Below are 9,840 nucleotides of genomic sequence, written 5' to 3'. Positions count from 1 at the left end.
CTTCGTCTCACTGCGTTGTGTGAAACAATGTTTAATGAATTCCAAGAGGTTGATTTCTATGAAAATTTTTCAAACACATTTCAAACCTCTTAAGTTTGTTTAGTGAATTCTGTTTACCCGTTCTGGGCTCCCTGGTATAAAGCCTATTTTGGCGGAAGAGAACAACGAAAATTGATGAATAAATAGATACATGTAGATAAAAGCGTTAATATAATTATGTAATGTCACGTACTTTGTCACACAGAACAAATACAAATATAGGAAGTAAGAATAAACAAATAAATCCACAGACATCTTCGTATGATCGCAAACATATCAAATTATAATCAAAGACACAGTAAAGTCCTTATAGTCGAAGGGCCAACGCTCTAGAACACGCTTATTTTGTTAAAACGCTAAAACGACGCAACGCACCTCTCCCGTGAAAATACCCTCAAGTAGGCTCTACTTTAACACGCCTAGCAGAAAGTTGGTTGACTGCAGGTCTATGAAATTTGGCGTGCTTAAAAAACAAGCATTGGTGCGCTCACCGGTGGCCAACTTATTGGTGTTAAATGAGTCACACTATAAGAAATTATCCACTGAACATTGCGTATTTTACGCCATTTTGGATGGCTTGCAGCAGGTATGTAGCGTTCATGAATATTCTTGAAAATATCTGTGCTGATTTCCAGAAACCTTGCCTTTCATTTGATATATAATTTATTGTTTATTTGAAAACAGGGGAGCGCAGCACTCGTATAGAAAATGTTCACTTTGTTGAAAAACAAGACACGGCGCCTCGCGCGTTCCGAACACAATTGGAACGCGTCGGCGGAGCAGAAACCGCGGGACTTGATGTTTATCTTTGTCACGGCGTCGTAAACACCAAGAATTCACTAACCCTCTTATGATTTGTATGTTGATTCTCTCAAACTTTAGCTTTCCATTGGTAGGTAGTTTGATGTTGATTTAGATAGTTGAGTACACGACGTAGAATACTGAAAATGTTCACTCCGTTATGAAGACGCCGCACCTAGCGCGTTCTACCTGCGCGCGCGGTAGCTCTCCGTGCAATCATGGAACTTCGCGGTCAAAAGTTAAACGGCGTTGTAAGCATGTTAAGTTCATGAATCATCGTGAAAATTTGTGAACCGATTTTTAGAAACCATGGCTTTTATCTCATATACAGCTTATTGTCGACTTGAATATAGGGGAGCGCAGCACTCATATAGAAAATGTTCACTCCGTTATGAAGACGCGGCTCCTCGCGCGTTCTACCCCGTGAGCATGAAGCCGATGAACCTGGCCGTCTTGTTTTTATCGATATGATAAGCACGTAGAGTTCCTGAAACCTTTCGCAAACGTGTGTCATGATTTCCAGGAAAATTACTCATTATCTTCAATTATATCGTTTAGCTTATTGTAGATGCAAATGGTTGATGGCGTAGCAATCTTAGCTCTGTATAAGACGCGGCTGCTTGTGCGCTGTACATTGGAACGCGGTCGCTCAGGTAATTTCGATAAGGCTGTTCTGTACTATAACATAATGTAAGTTTGTCCTCCCGGTGATTTCATACAATGAAACAGCCCCCTTCTCCTCTTGTTAGAGTTGTTCACGCTCAAAGACGTAAACAGGTGCAGGTCAACTTGAACATTTTGTTTATATATGTGAAGGACAGTCTTGTTAGCTCTGGATCAACATCATACTCAGTTTGTAATGGGTTTTACGCGTACAGATATAGATCAACTTTGGTTTTGCTGACTGTGGAAATAATCTGCTGATTGTGATGACACTGAGCTGTCACAAAGTGCATAAAGTATTCAATTATATACATGTTTACCTGTTAACCACAGACTTTATTTAGTTTGTGCAATGCCAACTCCACTGTCCGAGAAAGTGACTGGCTCCGCCCTGACCGATGTTGGGCGCGGGCCTCTATAACACCCCACAAAACTCATTTATGCCGTACCTAGTAATTCGGACCGTACCCGCTACAAATTCGTGCTGTGCCCGGTGATTTTTGCGGTACCCACTCAAATTTCCTGCCGTACCCGGAAGTTTGTGTCGTACCCAGTCCTTTTGCGCCGTGTCCAATTGCGGGCATCCCACGGCCACAGAGTGTAGTCACTAGATAGTTGTGTATAAAAATCATATACGGCAACAATGTACTGTCCCATATACCTATGCTTTATCAAACTCTCCTGTCTACCTCTCCCGCGGGGTATGTACAAATCAATATAACGGGAGAAGGCCTAGGGTGGGGAGGATGGTTTCTAGCATACGAGAGTATGGTTTCTAGCATACTGACTAGAAATAAGCCTGTTAACAAATCCCTGACGTCAGACCCAAATATTCGCCAAATTATCAGGAGAAAAACATGTATAATTGAGAGTTTAGCTACAAAAAGGGCTCAAATCGGTCCTTATCTTCTTGATCTCATCGTTATCACCGGCCCTCGGTGTTTATTTTGCGGGTAAACGGTTAAACGTCAGAAGCTAACCTGGCCTCTCGTCCCCGCGCTACTCGTGTCAACGATGTTCGATCTTGTGCCGTTTTAGAAAAACCCGGAAGTAGAATCGAATATTCGATGCTTGGCCCTTCGACTACTTATTCACATCAGCCCTACACCTTCAGCTATGGCTTAAAAGTAGTATTCGAGAATGACAGTCTCTGACACATCTTACTCAGGTCTGTTGGCAGTGTTGCAAAGTTCTTTTCTGCTTTTCTTCGATCTTCTGCGCTGCGCAACAGTCTGGCTTCTCCTGGTTTTGATTTTAGCTGCCTGGACAGTTTTTTTTTTGTGGGGGGGGGGGGCGCCGCGTATCTGCTTGGGATCCCGTATCCGCCGTGCCCCTGTGTCCGCTGTAGACCCTGTGTCTGCTGCTGGGGTTGCAGTCCTTTTCCCCGCACCTTTTTTTTTGTTTCAATTTTTTTTTGTGGGGGGAGGGGGGGCGGGGGGCGCCGCGTATCTGCTTGGGATCCCGTATCCGCCGTGCCCCTGTGTCCGCTGTAGACCCTGTGTCTGCTGCTGGGGAAGGACTGCGCTTATTAGGCTTCAAGAAAGGCAATTAATGTATCCGCGAGAAGTAATTCACACTACCGGGAGAAGTAATTCACACTACCGCGAGAAGCAATTCAAATGTTACGTTGCACAAAGCCCACGTGAAGTGACGCATGCTTCCTTGCAAATGATTATCATGTTGTCTTCAAAGTCGAGTTACAAATTGTCTCAAATGTGGTCTGATGTTTCTTTCTATTGCTGATATCTTCTGTGGATTCAGCCGTTGTAGCTAAGAGATCTTATAATTAGAGTGTTTCTTTTACGACAAAGAAGACAACAAAGGGTCAGGGGTTAGATTATGATCGGCCATTGTCTAGCGCAGCGTGCGCGGAGAAACTTTATTACAGCTTTCTCACGCTTTGTAGGACGTGTTTGAGCCACGTTTCCTTGCACGACAAAATCATTATAGCAACTTCGATGGATGTAAAAAGCATAAGAATGCGAAAGGTTGTTTATTTTGGTGTCCGTCCGTCGTGTTTTAAAAAGACATCCCGGCAACCGTTAGGACGTTGTCGCTGCTCAAAGGGGCGTGAAGATTTCCCTGCGCTGGCCGTGTTTATTACGGGAAGTTCGCACATCCATGGCAATGGTGATAAGTGTTTTTTGATGGGCCCTTCTTGAAGCCGAAAAAGCGCAGTCCTTCCCCAGCAGCAGACACGGGGTCTAGAGCGGACACAGGGGCACGGCGGATACGGGATCCCAAGCAGATACGCGGCGCCCCCCCCCCCCCCCCCCCCCAAAAAAAATTGAAAAAAAAAAGCTGCGGGGAAAAGGACTGCAACGGAGGCTAGACCTCATCCCTAAAACTAACTTCCCGTGGCCCAATGTTCCCGTTATAACGTTACAGGTCCGCATGTTGTTGTGCCATGAGTACGAGAACTGTAAAATCATAACCATCCAATCCATTTCCCGTCCCGAGAGCAATTAAGGAACATTCATATGGTAGGGTCACACGGTACCAATTCAATTTGTTGCTTCTCAGATTTCTTCAGAAAAAATTGGATTGACAGGGCGAAAAATAATTTTTTTTTTTCAAATAGTCTAGAGCGAAGATAAAGGTTTACATAACATTAAGAATAAGAGGATTATTAAAATTTTAGCTTTGTATGGCTCATTTTTGCGTCTTGGCGCCTTCGCGCCGGAACGCAATGTCCTGGCTTTTACCTTGCAGGCAGGCAGGAAGCAGGGAAGCTTGGTTCAACACTGTGTCGCACACAATAAGACCTTATATGGCAATACGTTCCCAAATCCTTGTATAGCCGTTGCCTTATATGGCAAGGGAGCACGAAAAGGCAGGCAGGCTACATTTGCATGACACACAGGAGGGCGACCGCATGTAACTGCTACAACTGTTCGGAAATATCATTGCATTGTGGTTTCGGACTTTGATATCCCGGAAAAAGACCATATTACATCTATTCCACAAGGTTGCAGAAGAAAAAAAATGATTTCGTCAAGAAAACGATCAAAAATCGGCATAAATGATACCATATAGTGAGGTTATAGCATTACGTACAGAGTGACGGGTTACGTACCGCAGCTTGGCCGATCTGGTAACGCGAAGCACTTCGGACCCAGAAGATCCGGGTTCGTGTCCGTGCATGGATTTTAATATCTTTTTATGTTTAGCCATACCTAGTATGGCTAAACATATTGTTTTTGGCGACGCCTCAGGGGCGAGCCAAATTTTTACTATATTGTGTGCAGATTGCCAGAATTCTAGGAATTGTACAGGAATGTGAAAGTCCATGGGACGATAACTCAAGAATGCCTGGATGTATTGTCTTCATATTTTGTAGGTAGGTAGGTAGGTCTGTTGGAGACCTTGTAATGATTGGATTTTAGCCCCCCCCCCAGCGACTTTCTATGGTACTGCAGGGGAACTTTCACTTGTCAAATCTCGTCTTCTGAACATGCTATAGTCATGATTTTTAAGTGGTGGGTAGCTCTTCGTTAGGAAAATATGTCCTGTAGATTTGGACCCCCTAGCGGCTTTTTTTGGAACTGCAGGAGCTGATTTTGACTCAAACTTTGAAAGAGAATAACGCAAGAAGGGGATGACGGATCATCATAATTTCTTAGATAGCTTAAGTGATGATTTACATAATCATATGCTAATTATGCAAATCAACATCTGATTTGCATAATTAATGAGGACAGTTAATAAATCAGCTGAATTCTATTATAGGACTCTCAAACACATGACATATGTAACTGAGAAAGAGATAAATATCGATAGATATCAATTATGAAAATTGATACTTTATTTGCATAATTAATGACAAAATACTATAAATCCATAGTGGTAAATGATGGGGATTTCATTTTTGCACCAATTGGAAGTTAAGTAGTGGCCACTATTAGACACAAATCTTGCAAAGAGGGCCTTATTTACATAATTTATGAGGAAATGGTATGATATCTTTTTCTGTGAAAACAAGATTTTCATACATTGGACAACTTGTGTTATTTTGGTAGAGATGGTGATCGACTGATATGATTTTTGCGAGGTCCTTATTTGCATGTGGGCTAAAAACGAAAACGTTAACAGAGACCACCGTCGCCATGGCAACATCTTTTTATGTTGCCAATCTTGTTACTCATGTTTCTTCTTCTTCTTCTTCTTCTTCTTCTTCTCCTCCTGTCAAATCTTCAAATCGATTCATCTCTGTCATTTTTTGACCAAATGACCTGAAATTTGGTACAGAGGTAATGTAGGCAAAAACCAATGTGCGTTCTTTTCCTTTTTTTGATATTGACCTTGAAAGTGATTTTATTGAGGTTTTTAGGCTATTTTTAGCATATCTTGGCCTCCTGCGCCCTGGTATTTCAACCGAATGACCTGAAATTTGCTGTATATGTGGCTTGAACAAATATTTAAAGGACTACATTCCCATTTTTGGCATACATATATTCAAAACGATTTATTTTGGGCTTTCTTGACAATATTTGCCACTTCTGTCACTTCCAATACTACATATGACCTAAAGGTCATTGACCCCAAGCGCCTTGCACCTGGCCTTGCATGCCTGTGAGCCTTGCGACCACCTGATTGGTCAATTGAGTTAATCTAATTACATGGCGCAGGTGTAGGCTAGTATTCATGCCAAATATGGTATGGGAATTCCTAGGACATGGCTTTGTTCACTCTTTTTTTTTTGGCATGTACACAGGCCCTCATTCAAATGTTTGCCATACAGCCTTTCAAAACGATTTTTTAAACAAAGAATTTTTTGGTTTCGTTATTTTCAACCCAAAGTGTATACTATTGAATCATGCATTCAAACAAAGGGGTGTCACATTTTTATATTTCACCCATTTTTGGTCATTTCCTTCTTCTCCTGTCAAATCTTCATATATATCATTATGTATACTATGGAAAACTTCATTCTTCCCTTGGGTTGATCTTTTTTAATTCAATTTTGAACTGGGTTGATTATGCGCAAGAGTGTAATTTTCAGCGGATATTTTTCCACTGGTCTAGTTTACATGGAGATGGCACGGAATATCCCATTCTTGCAAGGGGAGGATTCTGTAATTATTTATTTCAATTTTGAGCTGGAATGATTATGAAAAAGTCCATTTGTTAGCAGAAGTTTATTTGTTAATTAATAAGTGGATATGGTTTTGGACTGGTCCATATTGTGTTGAGGTGCTACTGGAAGACTCCACTCCTGTATGGAGAGACTGATAATTGTTTTTAAACTCAAGTTTGATCCATTTTTTTAGTGGAAGTATTTTAGAATGGTCCATTGTTATTTTGGGAGTCCATTTTTTGCATGGCGAGGAGCATGGCTAAACATGCTGTATTTGCTCGCAAATGTTGCCTTTCTAGTTAGATATTGAATATCAAAAATATATATTGATATTATATTAATCTATCAATATCATATTTATGAATATCATTTTTTCATTAATAAATAAAGAAATATTTTATATTTGTTATTTTTAAATATTCATTTAATATATACAAGGCCTTTGTCTTATGAACAGGACTTCATAGATTCCAAACCCGGCATTCGAATTTTTCTGGTCATTGTAATGGAAAATACCGTGCAGCGGCTCCTATGCGCGGTAAGATGATTCTTGCAAAACACTCGCCACTAAACCTCTATCCCCGATGTAAACAGAGGCTCTTGATGTTGTTTGCAAAACAGCGATCCTTTGTTACAGTAGCAAATGCTCCATTGTTCAGTATCGACTTCATTCAGACAACACGGACGTGGAAAGTGGCGCCGCTCGGCACAAAACTATGGGAATTTTCATGAATTTTAGCAAAATTACCCAGGAAAATAAGGAAGAAATGTTGTAAATGCGAAAAACAGAATAATACGGATGAGGTAGCTGTTGATTTGTTTGACATTTGGTAGTCATTTTAGATAGAACCTTAGCTGTTATGAACTTCTATTTCACTTAATTACCATAGTGCTGATGATTCAATGGTGCTTTTTCAAATTTTATGTTTTATTGCGTGCCATGTACATAATTACATTGATAGCTTTTATAATGAGCCTATTGTACATTTTACAAATAAGTACAAGTTGTAGGCCAAGACCAGCTTTTTCAAAAGCACTTAAGTTAAGTGACGTAACTTCAAAATTGCTTTCCCCAATCTGCCTTTCTCTATTAAAACAGTACTCATTTCCCAAAATGACAATTTTTCTTATAGACTGAACAGCCCTTGAGTGACTTCCTCTGGCAGATTTTACTTCAAGTAAAGGGAAAAGACAATTCACACTCATAAACGTAGCCGAAACGCCAGCTTTTTTTAAAAGCTCTTGTTATCTCCATGAAAAAAGGCTTTTTCATGGATATACTGTTTTGCTTGCGTTTGGTGTTTGTGTGTATGTATGTGTCACCGGATGCTTTAAGTCACCATAACTGTAGAACCTGTGCATGGATTGTGATGATTTTTGGTATGTGGGTGGGTGTTAAGTGGAGGTAGGTCAAGGTCGATTTTGGGCGCCCTGGCATGTGTGACTGGAACTGCAATGGCGTATTTGTAAAAATCTTCAATGTAGAAGAACTGAAGAGAGGATCGACAGATCGTCATGTTATTTGGTACAAAGATAGGTTAGACCAAGATGTACACACTTAAGTGCAAACTATGCAAATGAGACCGAATTTGCATTAGTAAGGAGGTAAATCGTTTGCATGGGTGTCGTCGGATGCTTAAAGTCAGCATAACTGTAGAACGTGTTGATGGATTGTAATGATATTTGGTATGTGGGTATGCACTGGGAGGAGAATGCTCAAGGTCGATTTCGGGCCCCCTGGTTAGTGTCCCTGGAACTACAATGGCCTATTTGTAAAAATGTTCTTAAGGGGTATAACTGAAGAAAGGAACAACAGATTTTCATGTTATTTGGTACGCAGGTAGGTAGGACAGAGATGTACACACTGAAGTGCAAATCATGCAAAGTTAGTGTGTTTGCGCGTGTGTGTGCGTGAGTGTATGTTTGTGTCACCGTGTGTGTATGTATGTGTCACCGGATGCGTAAAATCAGCATAACTATAGAACGTGTGGATGGATTGTAATGATATTTGGTTTGTGGGTAGGTGCTGGGAGGAGAAACGTCAAGGTCGATTTTGGGTCCCCTGGTATGTGCCATTGGAACTGCAATGGCGTATTTGTAAAAATATTCAAAGGAGAATAACTGAAGAAAGAAGCGACAGATTTTCATGATATTTGGTACGTAGGTGGGTTGGACAGAGATGTACAAACTAAAGTGGTAATTATGCAAATTCGGACTGAATTTGCATAAATAATGAGAAATATCTACTCTATTGTGGGCTTTGAGGTCGCACCATCTGTTGGTCTCTTATCTAGGTCAACTATTCCCAACAGCTGGTGGTCAAACCACAAATGGGAACACTACGAAACCTGTATGTGGATACCCTTTGGCACATAAAATAAAACAACCAGCGGCAAAAACAAACAACTAGGGCAAATAAAACACATCATATATAAAAACAAATTTCATGGAGATTTTGGGTCTTCGGACTCTTGTTTTGAATGCATTCCTTTCTTTGACCTAGTACTATAATTTCAGTAACAAAGGACAGGGTGGGGTTACGTTACTTTAACTATGTGAAATTGGACAGAACTGTTTTCATGTGGCTTCTGACTAGAGGTGGTTGGCTGACCAGGTTTGGCTGAATATACAAATATGGCCTCCAACGGTTCATATTGGCCATGGTTAAACTCACACCAGCCCTACAACATCGGCTGTGGCTAAACAGCCCTGTTCCAGAGTGAAAGTCTCAGCCACATAAGACACATCTGTAAGCTGTCTGATGGCGTTTCAAAGTTCTTGGTTGTACCTAAGGCCACATAAAGTTGATTTGTTGTTTATTGGATTTTGCCCAAAAAAATGCTGATCTTGAAGCTCAATAAAAAGACAGTCTGAGGGGAAAGTCTGCACTTTGTTACAGTTTCATGGAGTGGATATGGTTAGATGCAACTTAACCTCCCAGTCCGGTTTTAATGACATGTTGTCCCCCTGCCAACAGACGCTGGATAATTCATTGGTGTGGCCTACATAGCATTGAAAAAAAACAGACCGTGTAACCAAAATGAGCTACATTTATCTAATTCACTTAACTGATACTGTACATGTTGAAATATTCACGGTGGTTTAGAGTCCGCAGTTTAAACGGTAATTTCTTCACTGCAAACCGTTGCATTCATGCATGATCTATCTTCTGCCACCTACCCCCTTGTTCGAGCTGTTAACTAAAACTCAGCGAGAACACTCCATTTTCTCCAAACCGCAAACTTAAAGGCATTTACAGT

This window comes from Branchiostoma lanceolatum, chromosome 1 (assembly GCF_035083965.1).
Source record: "Branchiostoma lanceolatum isolate klBraLanc5 chromosome 1, klBraLanc5.hap2, whole genome shotgun sequence".
Taxonomy (NCBI): Eukaryota; Metazoa; Chordata; class Leptocardii; order Amphioxiformes; family Branchiostomatidae; genus Branchiostoma; species Branchiostoma lanceolatum.
The sequence above is the reverse complement of the archived record's forward strand: the minus strand, read 5'-3'. Positions refer to the sequence as shown.